The sequence below is a fragment of the Sus scrofa genome, unplaced genomic scaffold (genome assembly GCF_000003025.6).
Source record: "Sus scrofa isolate TJ Tabasco breed Duroc unplaced genomic scaffold, Sscrofa11.1 Contig702, whole genome shotgun sequence".
Lineage (NCBI taxonomy): Eukaryota > Metazoa > Chordata > Mammalia > Artiodactyla > Suidae > Sus > Sus scrofa.
In genome coordinates, this window is record NW_018085293.1 from 293712 (window position 1) to 303842 (window position 10131).

The window sequence follows — 10131 nt, forward strand, 5'->3', positions numbered from 1 at the left end:
CCCACTATTTTGCTATCATGTCTCAGCTGCAGAAACCATCCTTAACCTGCAGCCCCACACATAATTTTTGTACTTTCATCTGACCTACCCGAAGATGTCCTTTATGTCTTATTTGTCAATATTTATAATGACATATAATCCAAAGTAAATGGAAATGTTCATTGAGATCATAACAAAAATAAAGTTTGTATGAAAATAATTAAGGGTTTGTTCCATTTAAAATAATTGACTCTAAAAAAAAAACTATTGCCCCATCACTTAGCAGGAGAAAATAATCCATTAAATAAGGGTAGGTGTCATTTAAAAATTTCATTCATTTGAACAATTGACAGGGGTTATCAAGAAATCTCTTCAATGCCTCCATGGCATCCTTGTTCCTTAAGCTATAAATGAGGAGGTTCAGCATTGGTATCCCTAAGGTTTAGAAGACTGAGGTCATCTTATCAGAGTCTAAGGTGTAGGTCCTTGGTTGCAAATACTTGAAGAGAAGGGTCCCATAGAACACAGTGACAGCCATCAAGTGAGAAGCACAGCTGGAAAAGGCTTTTTTGTCACCTATCTAATGAACATATCCTCAAAACGGCCAGGGTGATGTTGAAACAGGAAGTTAGAATGATAATCATAGAGAAAAACAAGTTGGCCCCCAAAAAGGTAAACACTGCCCTTTCTGGAATGTAGGTATCAGAACAGGACAAGGCTAACAAAGGGACATTATCACAGTAAAAATGATTGATCACATTGCACGAGCAATACCACACGGAGAACACACAGGAAGAGACCATCAGGGCGGTGGTCAGACTCTAGAGGTGGATGAGGGACACACGGAGAAGGCAGATCTATGGGAAAACCACCACCAAGAAGAGCAGGGTGTTGCAAATAGCCACGTAGCAGTCATAAGCCATGGTATCCAGCATGAAAATCTCAGCCACAATAAACATGAATCCATCCCACCTGGCTACACACCTATGGTTTTCTTTGTAACCAATAAGTTAACACAATTTCAGGGGCAAGGACATAGAATTACCAAGGTTGATGACAGCCAAATTCCTGAGGAAAATGTTCATGGGGATTTAAAGTTGAGAGTCAGCACTGGTGAGGGTGAGGATGCCCACGCTTCCTGCTAAGGTCAGAGCATAGATCACCAGGAAAATGCCGAAAAGAGGGATCTGGAGTTCTGGGCTGTCTGAGACCCCCATTAGAATGAATTCATTCACTTGAGGGAGATTTTCTGGAGCCATTTATTTTGCTGCTTGTATCTTTCAATGGGGGAAATGGAAAGAATTAATAGATGGTAAAATGTTTTTGTTTTTGTTGTCTCCTGTTATATACAAGATTCTTAAATGTTTCATTTCAAATCAGTTATGTTCACAAATACTTAGGAATTTCAGATATCTTAATTTTTTATTTTTGTTATTTTTAATTTTTTTTTAATTTAACAAGTGGCCACCCCTGTGGCATATGGAAGTTCCCGAGCCAGGGGTCGAGCCACAGGCACTGTGGAAGCAACACTGAGTAGTTATGTTGTGAGCTACATGGGAAGTCCTCAGATCTTTTTAAATTGTTTTTCCTCTTTACCTTTTCACAATGTTGAGAAATACAACTCTCCAGAGAAACATTTCCGGATCTTAGACCTGCTTGATTAAGTTTTTAATATATTTATGCATTGTAAGATGTTGGATATAGATACATTAATTTACATATGATTATATATAAGTATTTTATGAATATAAAATTTATTAATATAAATTTCATGAATATATACCTGCATGTATATATGTGTATTTTGTATTTACATATACATATTCATGCCTTTGTGTGTGTTTGTGCTCCTAATGATAAAAATAGTGCTCACTATAAGGTGATGATTAGCTATAGTGATATCTAGTTGTTGTTTTTCCCCCTTAGGTGCTACAGGAGTTCTCTCCAGCTCATCCTTTGTCATCATTCTTGTATTTTCTTATTTCCGTGGGAAACACTTTCCATAGCCTGGGTTTTTCCTTAACAGTAATTACATCACCAGTGTGATTCAGCTTCCAACCAGGAGACTTACACCTTAATGCTGTTCCTATCTATAATCATTCAGAAATTCTGAATATGGTTTTATTAAATCACATTTCCTTTCTTTGACCAAATGAACCAGTCCTTTTCTATCCCTCTATATTTTAGCCTTTCTTTTCTTTCTTTCTTCCTTTCTTCTTCCATTCTTTCTTCCCTTTTTATGGCCACACCTGATGCATATTAAGGTTCCTCAGCCAGAGGTCAAATCTCAGAGCTGCAGCTTCAGCCAATGCCACAGCTACAGCAACACCAAATGTAAGCCATATCAGCAAACAACATGAGAGTTTGCAGTAACACTGGTTCCTTAACCTACTGCGTGAGGCTGGAGATTGAACCCAAAACCTCACAGAGAAAATGTTGAGGCCTTAACCCACTGAGCCACAATAGGAACACCCACTTTCTTTTCTTAATTAAAAGAAGACTTACACTCCTCTTCTTTAAATAGGTTAAAGCCTGTTTTTATTTTTTAAAATGTGTAAGGTATAGGTTGATCTGTTTATTTTCTTGTAGAGACAAATAAGTAAAGGAGGGGCTACTGTAACCTATCATGCAATGTACTCTGTGCCCAGAACATACCAGAATCTTTGAAATAATTAATTTATTATTCTGCAGAAGTGACCTAGAAAGTGGATATAATTATTTATATATCTGATGAGATAATCTAGACCCAATGAGACTCACTTTCTCAAAGAGTCTGTATAGGATGTTTGTTAATGGCATGGTATCATGATTTTTTTTCTGTTTCTTACACATAAAGCAACTCAGTGCATGTTTCACTCTGATATAATATATTTAATAAATGTATCCTTAATTTAAACAGATAAAAATTACAGCAATTATTGTCTCTAAGTTTGTGCAATTAACTATTGAATAGGAGGGCATTTGTATGTATCCTTATCTGTTATTAATTTTTTTTAAGTGAAATGTAACAGATGACAAAACTAGGATTCTTTTTAATTTGGTAAGTACATGTCTTCGAAGTAAAGTTTCTGCAGAGCAGTCTGTTTTCTCCTATTTCTTTAGAATCTTGTTTGATTTATTATTCGCAATTTATAAGAGCTCTTTTAATTTTTCCAAATAGTGTTTTTTGTTTGTTTCATTTTTTGTTTTTGTTTTTGTTTTGCTTTTTTAGGGCCACACTTGCAGCATATGGAATTTCCCAGGCTAGGAGTCAAATTGGAGCTGTAGCTACCAGCCTACACCACAGCCATGGCAATGCCAGATCCTAGCTGTGTCTGTGGGATTCACCACAGCTCATGGAAATGACAGATCCTTAACACATTGATTGAACCCTCATCCTCATGAATCCTAGTCAGGTTCATTACTGCTGAGCTGCTATGGGAACTCCTTCAAATAGTTTTTATTTGTTTTTGAAAAAAAATCAATAGCTTTCCTAAATAATAAATTCTGAGTAAATTTTAAAAGGTACATAATGATAATCTTTTATGTTATTATTTACTGGAAAGTAATTTTTTTGTCCTTTCTAGGGCTCCACCCTTGGGATATGGAGGTTCCCAGGCTAGGGGTCTAATAAGTAGAGCTGTAGCCACCAGCCTATGTAACAGCCACAGTAATGCGGGACCCAATTTGCATCTGTGACCTACATCACAGCTCATGGCAATGCCATATCCTTAACCCACTGAGCGAGGCCAGGGTTCAAACCCACAACCTCATGGTTCCTATTCAGATTCATTAACCACTGAGCTATGACAGGAACTCCTACTGGAAATAATTTTTAATAGCTTCTGATGTGATTTCAAGGCTATCATCTACTGGTCTCTAATGTAAAAATAGATGTTGAATGTGTTAGGGACAAACACAGCAACTCAGCATGGGTTCTCAGGGTCCACTAATAACAGAGAGCCTGACTGTTGATATCAGGGACTCTTTCCCTCCTAGGGTTTATCACCCCGGGCAACACAGAAAGCAAGAAAGGGAGAAAAATTGTTTTCATTAACATTAAATATTTAAATCTTTTTGGGAGACATAGAATCCTATATTTCAAAGACACAATAAATTTCTTATCTGTGTAGAGCACCTCTAAAAACATTCATCAACCCTGCCATTTCTATGGCAGAACACATTCCTTTTTAGGTTAAGGGAAAATATAATCCCTGTGATGACTAGTCATTACTCTGTGCAAAGGCTCAAACAGTCTCATTTATCAATCAAGATGCTAGAAACTCTTGCTTAAATTGTATCACCACCTCTTCCACTTAGTACTCAGTGGATGGAGATGTGAGTGACTTGGAAAATAGAACAGAGTAGATACTATCTCTGTTCTGAGTCTAATTTGAGTTGACATTTTCCAAGATACTGCCTCTTCTCATCAAGAATTAATAACAAGTAATGCATTTGATTTTACCTACCTGCATACAGAGATCAGTTGAGACAGCTCCTAAGGCCTTTGTGTGAGGAGTGCTAAGGAGTTTTTACAAGGGTGTGAAAGTCACTGAAGACCTTCACACTGAAATCTCTGTTCATGGTCCCAGTCCCTGAACATGAGACCAAGAATTCCCAGGTACAGGTCTGATTCACCACAGAAAGAAAGACACACTGAAGGCTCATTAGTTATGTCTCTGTGCAAAAATGTCACCCTAAGAGTGAAAGTGTGGAGATAGCCTAGGCAGGTGTTGAGCTAATAATATTGATCAACTGGTAAAAGCAATGACTCTACCTTTTGTCTCAACTGTTTTGAATTGTACCCTATATTTTCTGAGTAGCATTGCTGATGGTCTTGGGATGGACAAAAATCAAGCAGTTTTAAAGCACATGATTCTGGCCCTGATGTTCAATTTAATGTGAATATTTGAATTAATACTGAATGTGAAGCCTCCATTCTTGTGTCAAGGACAGACATTGTTGTATTTGACATAAAAATCAGATAATGTACAATATAAAGTCAAAATGCAAGTTGTAGTATAGACACTGAGTAATAATTTTCTAGTGAAATTGTTGGGACACCTATCATATACAGGGTACAATTTGTCGTTTTACTTAAAATTATTTGGATGGAAAAAGTATATATTTCACATAATCCTGTGTGCTTCCTTTCAGCATATGAAATGCTGCCATTAAATACTGATAACACTTTTAATTTTACATTTGTGTGATTTTTTCTAGTCCATAAGATTTATAGACGAAAGAATATGTCTAAAGGACTAAGGACTGGTAAAATTCTCATCATGTTATAATTAAGGATCTTGAAAACATGCTGATTGAAAGAAGCCAGGCATAAAAGGTAATGTTTAGTATGAAATATCCAGAATAGATAAATTCATAACACTGAATGCATATTGACAGTAGCCAGCAGCTGAAGAGGAGGGAGTAATGTTGAGAAATTATGTCATGAATACTTAAGAGATATTGAAATGAAAGTGGATAGAGATGCAGTTATGCAATAATTATTACCGAGTTATATTCTTTAAAATTACTAATATTACAGTATAGGAATTTACTTCTATATATTATTTTAAAATAAATTTAAATATAGTTAGCATTTTTAACTATCATTTGTGTCATTTTCAGTGAAGTTCTTCACAATTTTATATTTTTCCCATATAATTTGCATGTATTCTCTGTAATAAATTTTATTATAATAAATTTTGTCCATTATATGCAATAAAATAGTGGGTGTTTTTGTTTTGTCAGTTTGTTTTGTTGTTGCATCTGCCGCATATGGATGTTCCTGGGCCAGGAATCAAATACAGACTGTAGCTGTGAACTACGTCACAGGTATGGAAATGCAGGGTATGTAGCCCAAAGTGCCACAGCAGGAACTCAAAATAATTGTCTATAAAATGTCTTTATCTTATCTTTTATTTTATAGAAATTTAAAATTTAGTGGTTACATTATTTACTATTTGCAAAATACCCAACTTAAAAAATTAACAGACGTTTCTACCAACTTCAAGTACTCTGAAAAATATCAGCAATTTTTATGTTTTCTGTAAAAGCACTTGTTTCAAATGAATATAACATCAAAGTAAAATCAACTTTCCATATTCATATTAATTTGTCATTTTAGCATAAAAATTCCTTTTTTTAAAGAAAATTGAAATTCTTTGTATATTCCTTTTCTTCCTATTAATCTTGGCCCAGATTCTAAGTTAATTTTCTTACCAGAATTACTGCCCATGTTCAATTTGCATTCCATTTAAAGTTGTAATTAGTTTTATGCTTATATACCCATTAACAAAATATATAACTTTATAGATATTTTTTAACTAAATCATGTGATCAAGTAAATGTCTTATTCTGCAAAATACTTTTTTATATTGATGTGTATGATTTTGGACTTGTCCATATAAATTAATTTAGCTACACACATTCCCTAATTTTGCTGGCACTAAAGAGCTATTTGAATTTGCACATATTGCGTATGATCCCCAAACCACGGGCTAGGATTTGATTTCTAACGATCCATAAATCTAAGGATGGAGGCAGAGTTCTCTGAAGTGGAGGCAGATAGCAATGATTCCACACAAAGTGGTATGAGATCATTTGAGCTTTCATTTTCCTATTATTAGTTGTTATATGATCAGCCTAGTAAGATGTAATTATGATGTTATTTATAACTGCAAATATTGGAGCCTTCGTATCTAATTTAAATGCAGGTCTGGCCCTAAATAAAAAAGAAAAGAAAATAATGCACATTATAGAATTAAGATTACATACACATGTGCTCATATTTGTGTGTCATATCAATCCCTATAGCTTCTACACACATACATATAAACATATTCACACACACACGTGTGTGTGTATGTGTGTGTGTATATCAACAGAACATATTAAGAATCAAATGGATAATAGTTTTTTCTGTATAGTAGAGGGTTGACCATGATCTTTATTTTAAAATATCGCAGAAGAAAAGAAACATTTATGAATTAAAACAAAATATTTTCATTTCTTCTTGATATTGAGGCACAGAACACTCTCAATTTTTTTCATTTAATTTTTACAGCTAAAATATATTTTATTGACAAACCAATTTTCCCCGAACACTCTCTTCATTGCCTTCTTGACATCTATGTTCCTTAAACTCTAGATAATAAGATTCAGCATGGGGATCACAATGCTGTAAAATATTGACACTATCATGTAATGGTCCAAAGCATAGCTGGAACTTGGTCTAACATACATGAAGAAAATAGTGCCATGAAAAATTGGCACTCCAGTTCAGTGAGAGCCACATGTAGAAAAGACTTTTCTTTTCCCTTCAGCATAATGCATTCTCAGAATGGCCAACAGAATGAAACCATAGGAGATTAGGACAATCAAAATAGTGACTAGCACAATATAGTCCACAAAGTAGAAGAAGAGAAGCTGGTTTGTATGGGTGTCAGAGCAAGAAACGGCCAAGAGAGAAGGGATGTCACAAAAGACATGCTTAGATTCATTGGATGCACAGAAGGATAGACTAAATGTGGCCACTGTATGTACAGAAGCAGGTAGGAGGCCACCAACATAGGAAGCAGTGATGAGTGTCACAAAGACTTTGGGTGACATGTTAATGAATACAGGAGGGCAGAGTAGATGGCTACATAGTGATCATATTCCATTGCAGCCAAGAGAAAGCATTCTATGGTCCCAAAAGTTACAGCAGGAAACGTCTGTGTTGCACACCCAGGGAATGAAATAATTTTCTTATTTGACATAAAATCTACTAACATTTTGGGGGTAAGTACTGAAGAATAGCAGGCATCCGCAGGTGAAATCACACTCAGAAAATAGTACAAGGGGTTATGGAGACTGGAATCCCCAAATGACCTAAACAACCAGTCCCAAATTTTCCATCAGGGTAAACAGGTAAATTGCTAGAAACATGAAGAATAAGATGATCTGCTGTTCAAGATCATCTATGAGGCCCTTTAGTACAACTATTGTAACGTCTGTGACATTCTTCATCTTTACACCATATGGAACACACTTTAATATACTCAAAAATTACAATTTGTTTACTACCAAAAGAAAAATAATATGGTGACTCAAGGGAATGAGAGATGCATCCTCACATTGCTTTTTGGCAATGTATAATTTCCCAGGTGCATTTCAGGATATGGTGACAAGACACTGGGTCAAGTGTTCATGCCATTCATTGAAGAACCAATAGAAATACACATGCATTCATTCAATCCCTGGCTGTATTCATGTCATTTCTAAACCATTACTTGGTTAATTTACCCCCTCATTCTATTAGCTGTTTTCATATTAAATCAAATGGAAACATTCAATGATTGGCTAAGAAATAATTTCCTTCTCATGTCCAAACAGGTGAGATAGTACATGAGTATACAGATAACTGTACTTTGAAGTACTAGTATAGTAAAATGAGCAAGCAGACAAAACAATATGTATTCAGGCATATTAATTAATGTGTAAAGTAGCAAAGACACAAAGCAATTTCCTTTACATATATTAGTTTTGGTTACAAATTTAATACAACCATATAATTGAAATTCAGTAATCAGATGTATGTATCTTTAAAATAGTAGCAAATATTGGATCACAAAATTAATATTATAACTAATAACTTAAAATATATGTGATCAGGGTCTTGATCAAAATATTCTATTCCTTACCTACATGTAATATATTTATTTTGTGATTATTAATATGTACCAAAATATTATTTTACTAGGGTTAAATCCAGCAAATCAAAATTGAGTTATTCTTTTTTTTCTCCACTTGCTCTTTATGTCTTGATAGAAGAATAAAAAGAGCTTCCATACTGGCACAGCAAGGTAAGGATCCAGTGTTATCACTGGAGAGGCTGGAGTTGCTGGTGTGATAGGGGTTATATCGCTAACCTGGGAAGTTCCACATGCCATAGGCATGGCTTAAAAAAAAATGTGAAATTTGTGTTTTGTTGAGACCAAAAATACACATAGAGATCACAACAATTCCATTTTTTACATTATAGTGAACTTAAGTTTACTTCAGTAAAACTAAAAGTGAAAGAGTACATGTTTCAATACTTCAGCTATATGTCTCTTAAAACACATATTTCATTAGAAAAGGAATACAAAAATACGATACCTTTTAAAATTGCACCTCACAAAATCAAATACCTCGGAATACACCTGACCAAGGAGGTAAAGGACCTATATGCCGAGAACTATAAAACCTTAATCAAAGAAATCAAAGAAGATGTAAAGAAATGGAAAGATATTCCATGTTCCTGGATTAGGAAAATCAATATTGTAAAAATGGCCATACTACCCAAAGCAATCTACAGACTCAATGCAATCCCTATCAAATTACCCATGACTTTTTTCACAGAACTAGAACAAACAATCCAAACATTTATATGGAACAACAAAAGACCCAGAATCGCCAAAACAATCCTGAGAAACAAAAACCAAGCAGGAGGCATAACTCTCCCAGACTTCAAGAAATACTACAAAGCCACAGTTATCAAAACATTGTGGTACTGGTATTAAAACACACAGACAGACCAATGGAACAGAATAGAGAACCCAGAAATAAACCCTGACACCTATGGTCAATTAATCTTTGACAAGGGAGGCAAGAACATAAAATGGGAACAAGAAAGTCTATTCGGCAAGCATTGCTGGGAAACCTGGACAGCTGCATGCAAAGCAATGAAACTAGACCACACCCTCACACCATGCACAAAAATAAACTCAAAATGGCTGAAAGACTTAAATATATGACAGGACACCATCAAACTCCTAGAAGAGAACATAGGCAAAACACTCTCTGACATCAACCTCATGAAGATTTTCTCAGGTCAGTCTCCCAAAGCAATAGAAATTAGAGCAAAAATAAACCCATGGGACCTCATCAAACTGAAAAGCTTTTGCACAGCAAAGGAAACCCAAAAGAAAACAAAAAGACAACTTACAGAATGGGAGAAAATAGTTTCAAATGATGCAACTGACAAGGGCTTAATCTCTAGAATATATAAACAACTTATACAACCCAACAGCAAAAAAACCAATCAATCAACGGAAAAATGGGCAAAAGACCTGAATAGACATTTCTCCAAAGAAGATATACAGATGGTCAACAAACACATGAAAAAATGCTCAACATCACCGATTATAA

At 35.0% G+C, this 10131-nt stretch overlaps 2 pseudogenes; both read right to left on the reverse strand.

The window, feature by feature from the left end:
- Positions 1-313: 313 nt before the first annotated feature.
- On the reverse strand, positions 314-1238 carry LOC106509282 (annotated as a pseudogene).
- Positions 1239-4479: 3241 nt separating this feature from the next.
- LOC106509281 lies at positions 4480-7968 on the reverse strand (annotated as a pseudogene).
- Positions 7969-10131: the final 2163 nt, after the last annotated feature.